The sequence below is a fragment of the Furipterus horrens genome, unplaced genomic scaffold, assembly GCF_987537825.1.
Source record: "Furipterus horrens unplaced genomic scaffold, mFurHor1.1.pri manual_scaffold_3, whole genome shotgun sequence".
Lineage (NCBI taxonomy): Eukaryota > Metazoa > Chordata > Mammalia > Chiroptera > Furipteridae > Furipterus > Furipterus horrens.
In genome coordinates, this window is record NW_028327173.1 from 208,427,314 (window position 1) to 208,436,658 (window position 9,345).

A 9,345-nucleotide genomic window follows, 5' to 3' on the forward strand; every position below is an offset into this window, starting at 1 on the left:
TGACACTCCGGTGCCCTTCTCACGCACCCCAGCAGCGGGGTCACCAGACTGGAAGGAGGGCCCCGCATGTATCAAGCATGTTTTGTGTCCTGAACACAAGAATGAGTCGGCAAAGTCCCCACCCTGGTGGGGCTCAGCCTATCAGAGGAGCGAAAATATAAAACACAGAAGAGGGTGGTGCTAATGCAGAAAACCGGGCGAGGTATGGAACTAGAACAAAGGTGAGAGCGGTTAACTTCTGGGCTCCTCTGAGTCCGCCGCACGGAGGAGGGGCTAGGTGAGCGGGGTTTCGCAGGCTGAATAGGGGTTTTCGGATGGACAGAGAGCACAGAAGGCCGTGACGCCATGTAGAAGGAGACACTCCAGTTCCCTTCTGCCAGGCTGGAAAGGGAGTCTCAAAGGCTTGACGTGCCTGTCCAAGGTCACACAGCTAGAAAGTTGTAAGCTTAAATACAGTTCTGACTCCAGCGTCCCAAGGACTTTTGTTCCCCCTTTATTGACATCTGAGTCCAGAGATCTGGTGTTTTCTGTCTTTTTTTTCTTCTTCTTCATTTGCAGCTGGGATCAAAAACGACACACTCCCCTACCCCACAGAACTGCCCCCCGAAACAGCTGCACCCAGCTCACGGTGGAGGCGAGAGGCCGGTTACTTACTGGGCCTACAAGGCGACCGGAACAGAGAGCCAACGAAAATCGTTCACGGTCTGCATGGTGAAGGGCGGCAGGCAGTCCTGGCCTCGTCGCGGACAGCCGGGAGGCCAAGCCCAGCGCAGACGCTTCAAAAACAAAGCTCCGTCCAGGTTTCCATCACCTGGGGCCGGCCCCACCCCTGGGAGGAAGGTAACTGCCATCCAAGCAGGTTTCTTTCATTTGGAAGCCTTGTTCAGTAGTTTTCCCTTTTCCCTAATTAGGTTCCAGAGACCAGAAGAATCTATGCAGCTTCCTGAGCCCAGGTGGGTAGGATGTGTTTACTTGAAAATAAACAGAGAGGGAAGAAACTCTTTTCTAAATAAGAATCAGACCTGCGGCTGGGAGAGAGGGGCGGGCAGTTACTGGTCATGGGAACCAAGGTTCCCTTGAGGGTGATGAGGTTTGGGGCACAGGTAGTGGTAAGAGCATGCAACAGCGTAAATGCATGAGTACTAAACCGTATTCTTAGGAATGGCCAAAATGACAAATATTATGTTATGGGTACTTCGCCATAATAATAATGAGCCCCTGTGAAGTCGTAAGAACTGGTGATAAGTGAAGTCCTCGGGGATCATTATTTCACCAGCAGTGACTGCAGGGGAAGCAGGCGAGGCTTTTGGAAGGTTATTGATTCCTTGGTCCCAGGAGACTGGGAGTGACCAGCGTCTGGGCGTGGCCGAGAGACACGGGAGCCTCTAGCGCACCTTCCTGCTCTGGGGACGTGCATCTCCCTCCGAGGTCAGTGGAGCTGTTTCTTTCCTTTCAAGGAGCACCCCTATCCCTCCGGCCCCTGGGAAGAACCTTGGCTCCTGGGTCCTTCCCTGCACCTGTGGCCCCGCCTGCAGGAGAAGCAGGGGGGCGGGGGGCACAGGCCTGGCAGACGGAGAGCCCTCATTCCACCCCCAGCCCACTCACCTTTTGAATGTTACTGAAATCCTTGGCTAGAATGAGTCACCGCTTGTGTATGTGCCTGGCACACAGTAGGTGCTCAACACAGGCGGCTTCTCTCTCGTTATCACTCCTAAGAGGAGTCCCCCGTGCCCAAGAAAGCCGTGAGTGGGCCTCGCTGAGGCGGGTGGAGGCTGGCTCTGTCCATTCTGCCCCCACTCTGCCCCACCCTGCACCCCACCTCACCAGGGGGGTCAGGCCAGTGTCTCTGCAGCCCCCGGCAGGAGGAGCACCCAAACACAAAAACCTCTTCAGACGAGCTGGCCCCGGGCCCAAGGTGTTGACCAAATGCCCCTCCCCAACCTCGGCGTGTCCAAAATTGCCTGTCTGAGGGCCGGTCAGGACAAGGCTGGGGGACAGTGCCAGCTCCCCTTGGGCTTCCCGCGCAATGGAAAGAGAGCTCACAGGCCCCCGAGGGCAGGGGCGGGTCCTCTCGTTTATCTAGAGGATTCCCAGCGACAAGCCAGGCGGTGAGTTCTACAGGTGTGCTTTTCAGGCAGAGAGCCAGCCTTTCTTCCCACCAGGGCCAAGCCCTGAGGACAATGGCTGCAGTGGGGACAGAGGAGCCCTCCAGAGCAGAGGAGCAGTTATGCAATTTGGAGTCAGGCCGCCGTGCCTTGGGCTGGGTCCAGCACACAGACCCCCTATAGGAAACGGCCCTCTGAGACGCTGAGGCCTCCCCAGGAGGAAGGCACATCCCTACAGGCTTCTCCACGGCCTGGGGACAGTCGCCCGGCACTCACGGAATCACTTCACACCTGCCCGGCTCACCTCCCCTCAGTCCCAAATTCAGTGGCCCGCTTATTCCCTCATTCAGAAAGTCACCCATTCTCCCATTTGCCACATTGTTTGCAGTGCCCCCGTCCCAGCAAGACCCTCACTCCCCACGGACTCCACTCAGTCCATTCATCTCACAGACATTCAGTCCCCAAGAGTTTCCGGCAAAAGCGTCTCTTTATCTGGCATTTCCTTGAGAATGACTGAAGTCCAGGCTACGGGCAGACCAGGACTATAGATTTCCCTGCGTACGTCTCCGCTAATACAAGGTGAGGAGGTGTTACGTTTTGGTTTCAAGGGGTCTTGTCATCATCGGCCTTCGGCATCGTGGACCCAGTGGCCCTGACTGTCACTTCCTTTCCAAACAAGGACCTGGAACCGGACTTCAGAATTTCCCTTTTACAGGGATGGGCTTTATGAAGAAACACAAAGGGCCGGCGCTCTTGGAAAGAACTGCTTCCCCAAAGCAACTTAAGGTTCACAGGAGTGGGAGCAAACAAGATCCTCATATCTTTAAAAAAAAAACAATTTTTTTTAATCATAATAATAATCCCATTCGGCACCTGTACCTGAGTCAGCATGCCCGATTTGAAAGTCAGAATGCTGTGGCCCGAAGGCCCAAGCGTCCAATTCTATGAATACAGACAGAAGCTGCCAAGCCAAAAGGCCAGACCATCCCAATCTGTCACCCTTTCCGCGTTGATAAATTATATACACCCCTTAGATGGCTGCGCCGGAGGCCTGAGGTCCTGTCTGGATCCTCATGCGTCAGCCGGGGGGCCCCGCCCCTGCCATCCGTGAGCCCCGCGCCCCCACCAGCTCAGCCAGCCCCTCCCCACCCGCTGTCTCCTGTGGGCAGACCAGGTGTGCACAGTGATGGATTGCCCAGCGGGCCCCTCTGTCCTGGAGACGGCGGGCCCAGCGGTCGGGAAGCATCCGCGGGGTCTTGACAGATGGCAGGCACGTCAAAACTGGAAATGAGCCTGTCTCGGGGGGACGTGTGTTTTATGTGTGTGGCGGGGGTTCCTTCCCAGCTTCTTTCCTGACCACGCCCCGTGCGCCCCCACCCCCCCAAATCTCTCCACACCTCTGGCCCTGAACGAATTGACCACCTGGATGAGAACCGCGTCTTAGCCCAGGAGCGACGGAAAGGAACTAAGTTTCAGGCCGTTTTAGAAGACTTCGCTGCGATCTTAAGACGGCCTCCGAAGGGGGCCACGTCCCCAACCAGTTCCTCATAATTCAGAAAGACCATTGCAAGTCACTTAAAGGAAACACAGCTTCTCAATAAATTTCACCCGTGTCTGATTACCCAGGAAAAACGCTCTCCCTGTCTCTCTTTCCCCCTCTCTCTCCCCTTCTGCCTTTCATCTTACCAGGCCGGAATATTGCAATAACTGTTCCATCTGATTTTTTTTTAAATAAGATTTGCTAAAGGTCAATGTTTCTCCTGACCACATATGCGGCACCATTCAAATTTCCCTGGTCCGAGAATAAAAAGATTCTATCATGAAAAATAAAGGCATCCGGACGTCTCTGAGCCCGAGTGGGATTAAGAAAGAGGAGACATTTCGTTGTCAGGAGCAATCAGGAGATTTTTAAGCAGTATCTCTAATCTACGTGCCCCTCCTCCTGCCCCCCCCCAACTCACCCACCCCCTACTCCCCTCTTTCCACATCAAGGTCTTTTTATCTTCCAATTTTGCATCTAAAGATGAAGTGAATACCATTAGCTGGATTCAACCTCAAGTGTGCTCAGATGGGCCTGTGATTTCTGAAAAGCGCTCGCTAAGGTCACATTAAAATGTATAAGAGCATTTCGATTCCTGAGAAGGGGGCTTATTATCCACCCTCGGTGGGAAAAAAGGCTGTCGGTGGCCACAGACTTGGGTGGAAACAAAAGCGACACCGGGATCCCAGCCTTTCGTCAGCAAGCCTCTCTGGTTGCTTTTCGAAGCTCAGCCCCGGCCCTGCACATAGCTCTGCAGCCTGCAAGCTCCGGCCTCCTGCAAAAAAAAAAAAAAGGAAGAAGAAAAAGAAGAAGAAGAAAGAAGTTTAACTGGCTTCTCCTGCCAGTCTTGGTTTAACCCTTGCGGCTACGCTCCGCCATGTTACTCCCTTTTAGATTATTAATGCGCATTTCCTTGAGGGGCAGCGTTTGGTCGGCCCGTTCTTGTGGCAGGCCTGTCTCTGTCCCTTCAGTAGAGAGGATGCAGTTGGAAAGGCGTGGCCACGGGGGTCACACCTGCCTGGGTAGGAGGCCAGGGACGCGAGGCTGGCCACTCACGGCTCACGTATTGAGCAGAGATGCGTCGGGCACTGGCCGTGCATGCGTGTGGTCCTGGGTTCGGGGTACATAGAGCAACCAGAGGGACAGAGAGCACAGGAGCTCACACCCTTGCCGGGGCGGCTGCCCTGGAGAGCGATGAAGAACAAGGCAGGGGGGGTGATCATTCGAGCTGAGGAAACAGAGCGCTGTCAAAGAGGGATCTCGTAGGAGACCGACTTCAGGTCAGGCCATTGAGGGAGGCCCTTCGGAGGAAATGACATTTGAAAGAAAGCCTGAAAGTAGGAACTAAGCCAGGGGTCAAAGGGCACCCCAGGCCCCAGGAACAGGAAGTGGAAGGGTTTCCTTCGTGGGCATCTGCTATTTTACCCATCAAGGACCCCGCTCCTCCTTCCATCGGCCATGCCCCGCTTCCATGACACAGTCTTGGTGGGTGACCAGCCACGGTGCCCTGACTCATCCAGCAGAGAAATGGGTACATGACCCAAGGTAGGCCGTCAGACCCCCACCTGGGCATGCACCTGTGGAGGGAGGCACGTACCACAGAGAACACTGGCAGCTGGCCCATCCCGTGGCGCCGCCCTAAGAAGGCTGTTAGGGATCTAGGGATCCTTATTCTTCCCAGTTTTGATTCCCCAGCATTCCTGTAGATTCTGTGAGCCACTTGGTCTTCCACTAAATGCTCCCTTTGCTCAAGTTATTCAGAATTGGAGATGTGATTTGCAAACAAAAATCCCCCTCACCAACATAGAAGTTAATAGCATAGAATGAATCTTCGGGTAAAAGAAACTCAAGAAACTGTAGGGTACTTTGAAGTGGCTGTCTGGCTAGGAGAACCCTAATTTATGTTCAGAGTGGGGACCTCATAGCAGATGTCACATAGAGGGGAGACCGCTAATGAAGTCATCAGATTCAGGGCTCTCAGAACTTCAAGAGGGAAGGTCTGGCTTGAAACAGATTGGATTCGAATTGGAAGTATCAGTTTGACCTCCTGGTTTTGAACACGTAGAGACATATAGGACTATCAATGCAAACATGTGTTTGTGTATGCTCATGAAAAGAACACATCGAAGCCCAGTAGTGATGAGCACACTTAGCACCCAGATCTTGGTTTCTAAATATCGCTCTCCGTCCAAAGGAACAAGGGTTCCTTAGAGAAGTGCCTGATTCCAGGGGTGGGATAGGAAAACATGAGGTGTACCTAGAACATCTTTTGCCAGAAAGTGAGGAAGTGCTCCAGGAATGATGGGAACATGGAAGAGCAGTGGCCAACTTGAAGAGGTGCACTCTGACCAAAATTGGAAATGCAAAAAAAAATTTTTTCATTAACTTTTTAAAATATAATTTACAGGCACCAAAAGGCACCTATTTTTATTACAGTTCAATACATTTTGACAAATACATAAATAGGTACAACCATGTGGCCACGTCATTAAATAAAATACAAAACGTTTTGATCAGCCCCCTGATTTGCTCAGGCCCTTGCTCAATGCCCCTCTCGCCAGAGGCAGCTGCCGATCGGACTTCCGACATCACAGGCTGGTCTGGCCGTTTCTAGAACGCCATGTAACCAGACGCACACGGTGTGCGTTCTTCGGTGTCTGCCTTCCTTGTTGAGCAGGGTTTGAGACTCACCCACATAGCTGTGCACATCAGGACCCTGTTCATTTTTAGTGCTGAGACTTCCCTAATTTATAAAAATGTTGGTTCAGCCACTCACTCTTTTGATGAACATTTATGTTCTTTCTAGTTTCTGGGTATTATAAATAAAGCTTTTTTGAATATTCATATATATCTCTCTTGGTGTGAATATATGTATTCATCTCTTTAGGGTAATCCCTAGAAGTGGAATTCCTGGGGTCTATGATAAAATTATATTTAACTTTATTACATGTTTTTCACTTTTTTCCAAAATAACTGTACCATTTCACACTCCCACCAGCAACGTCTGAGAGTCCCAGCTGTCCCACCTCCCCACCCACACGTAGGTTTAGCCTTTGTCATCTCAGCCATTCTAGAACAGGATAGTAGCGTCTCCATGGGTCTTCTCTACATTTCCTAATGGCTCACGGTGTCGAGCATCTTTTCATCACCTTACTGGCCGCTCATATACCCTGTTTCCCCAAAAATAAGACATCCCCTGAAAATAAGACTTAGCACGTCTTTAGGAGCGAAAATTAATATAAGACACTGTCTTATTTTGGGGGAAACACGGTAGCTTTTTTGTAGGGCGCCCGTTCACATTTTTGCACGTATTTATTGGGTTGTTTGCCTTATTGTGGAGTTGTAAAAATCTTTCTGGGTACAAGTTCTTTGCCAAATATAGGTATTGAAAATATGTTCTGCCAGTTACAACACGCTCTCCATTTTTTAATGGTGTCTTTTGAAGAGCAGGAGTCTTATTTGTGTTGTCGGGGCCCATTCTATCACATTTTATTCTACGGTTTGTTCTTTACGTCCTAAGTACCCTCCGCCTACTGCAAGGTCAGAGTACGCTGTCTTACGTTTTCTTCAGAAGTCTTATCATTTACGTCTTTGTGCGAACACACGTAATCTATTTGAAGTTCACTAACGTGAGAATCGTGAGACGGGGCCTAACCTTATTTTTTCCACAGTGATATTCAGTTGTTCCAGAATCACTTGCTGAAAAGATTATCATCTTCCCATGACAATCTTTAACCTTTGCCCCTGGTTAAAAACCAATTAATATACCTGTATGGTTGTACGTCATTAATCTCTGTGTCTATGCTTACAGTGACTTCCATAGCGTAGTTCTGTGTTATAAATGTTGAAATTTGATAGTACAGGCCCTCCAAATTTGTTCTACTTTTTAAAAATTATTTCGGCTACACTAGGTCTTTTGAATTTCCATGTAAATTCTATAATCACTTTGTCCATTTCTCCCAGAAACCTCCTGGTATATTGATTGGAATCACATTTAACCTATACATTCGTTTGGGTAGAAATGATATTGTAGTGTAATGCAAAATATCTTTGGGCTGTGTCCCCAGTTCCTGTCACAGACTTCCTGAACCCCTTGGAATTCTCAGAGCCTTAGGAGTTCCTTCTGGCATTGATAACAAGCCCCCTTTGGTCATACCTGAGTTTGTGCCAGTGAGGTAACTTCAGGTGCGCCCTCTAGACAGCCTCAGGATGGGACTGGTCACCAGAAACACCAGGCGGGCGTCCAGATGTTTGGAATTTCCAGCCCCACCCGCTGACCTCCAGAGAGAGGGGAGGCGGCTGGAGACTGAGCTCTACACAGACACCTGTACAAGGAGACCCGGAGAGCCTCTGGGTTGGCGAAAACATCACCGTGCTAGGGCAGGAGTGTGCTCTGCACACCACCCCCCGACACCTTGCCCTGAGCATTTCCCCCATTTGACTGCTTCTGAGTTGTAGCCTTTATTTAAAAAAAAACAGTAAACATAAGTAAAAGTATTTTCCTGAGTTCAGTAAGTCATTCTAGCAAATCGCCCGACCTGAGAAAGAGGTCCTGGGAGCCCCCAAACTTGTAGTCAGACAGGCAGGCATGTGGGAAGCCTGGACATCCCACTTGTAGCTGGAATCTGAAGTCAGGGGCAACCTGGCGGGACTGAGCCTTTAACTGCGTGGTCTGCTCGAGTGCCAGGCGCTGCGGGCAGAACTGGATTGCCTGATGCCCAGTTGCTGGAGAATCACCACACCTCCAGCGTCGGACATGTTGTCAAGATAGGAAATAACCTTTCAGATAAAGGTTAAATAGCCTCGACACCATTGGGCCTCCTCATGCACCTGCCCACTAATGAGGCTGTCTCTCCATACACGCAGGGCTTCTTCAAACTCCTTGGGAAATGTTTTGTAGTTTTCAGGATTACCTTTGTTAAACTCCGTGCTGAATATTTTATATTCCCTGTTATTCTTGCCAGTACACAGACATACAGCAGAGTTTTGTATTTTGGCCTTGTCACAAGCAACCCTGCACAATTATTCACCTTGCAGGATTTCGGCAGATTCCTGTGTCATCTGTAAATAAAGGTGGTTTTATTTGTTGCTTCCAGTGTTGGTGTCTTCTTTTCTTTTCTTTTTTTTTCTTACTTTATTACACTGGCTAGAACCTGTAGCCAGTCAAAACAAAAACAGAGACAAAACTAGTAAGAAGGATCACTCTTGCTTTTTCCAGATCTGAAAAGAAAAGCATTTAGTCTTTTAGTATTAAGTGTGGTGTTGGCTGCATGTCTACAGATGTCCTTTAACATGTTGAGGAAGCTTATTTCTATTCCTAGTTTTCTGATATTTTTGATAATCTATGCATGTTAGATATTGTCAAATAATTTTTATACATCTATGAGTTAATGATATGATTTTTCTACCTTTTTCTGGTAAAATTGTGATTTATACTGTTTTTTGAATGTCAGACCAAATTTGCATATTAATTGTATCCAGTTAACATTTTTTGGATTTGACTTAATGGTATGTTGTTAAGGATTTTCCCCCTCGATATTTATGAGGTAAGTTAGTCTGTACTTTCTTTATATTGTCTTTCTATCACGGCATCACGACATCAGTTAAGAAATGTTATCTTTTCCTCTATTTTATGAAAAAGTTAGCATAATATTGCTCTTATTTGTCTGATAGAATTCACCAAAGGATCTGGGCATGAAG

General features: G+C 49.2%; 1 long non-coding RNA gene across 1 annotated transcript; it reads left to right on the forward strand.

The window, feature by feature from the left end:
* Positions 1 to 882: 882 nt before the first annotated feature.
* LOC150017251 (uncharacterized) lies at positions 883 to 3,179 on the forward strand. The gene is made up of 3 exons (XR_016510101.1): positions 883 to 953; positions 1,336 to 1,428; positions 3,140 to 3,179. It is a non-coding gene; the product is annotated as an uncharacterized LOC150017251 (long non-coding RNA).
* The last annotated feature ends 6,166 nt before the right edge of the window (positions 3,180 to 9,345 follow it).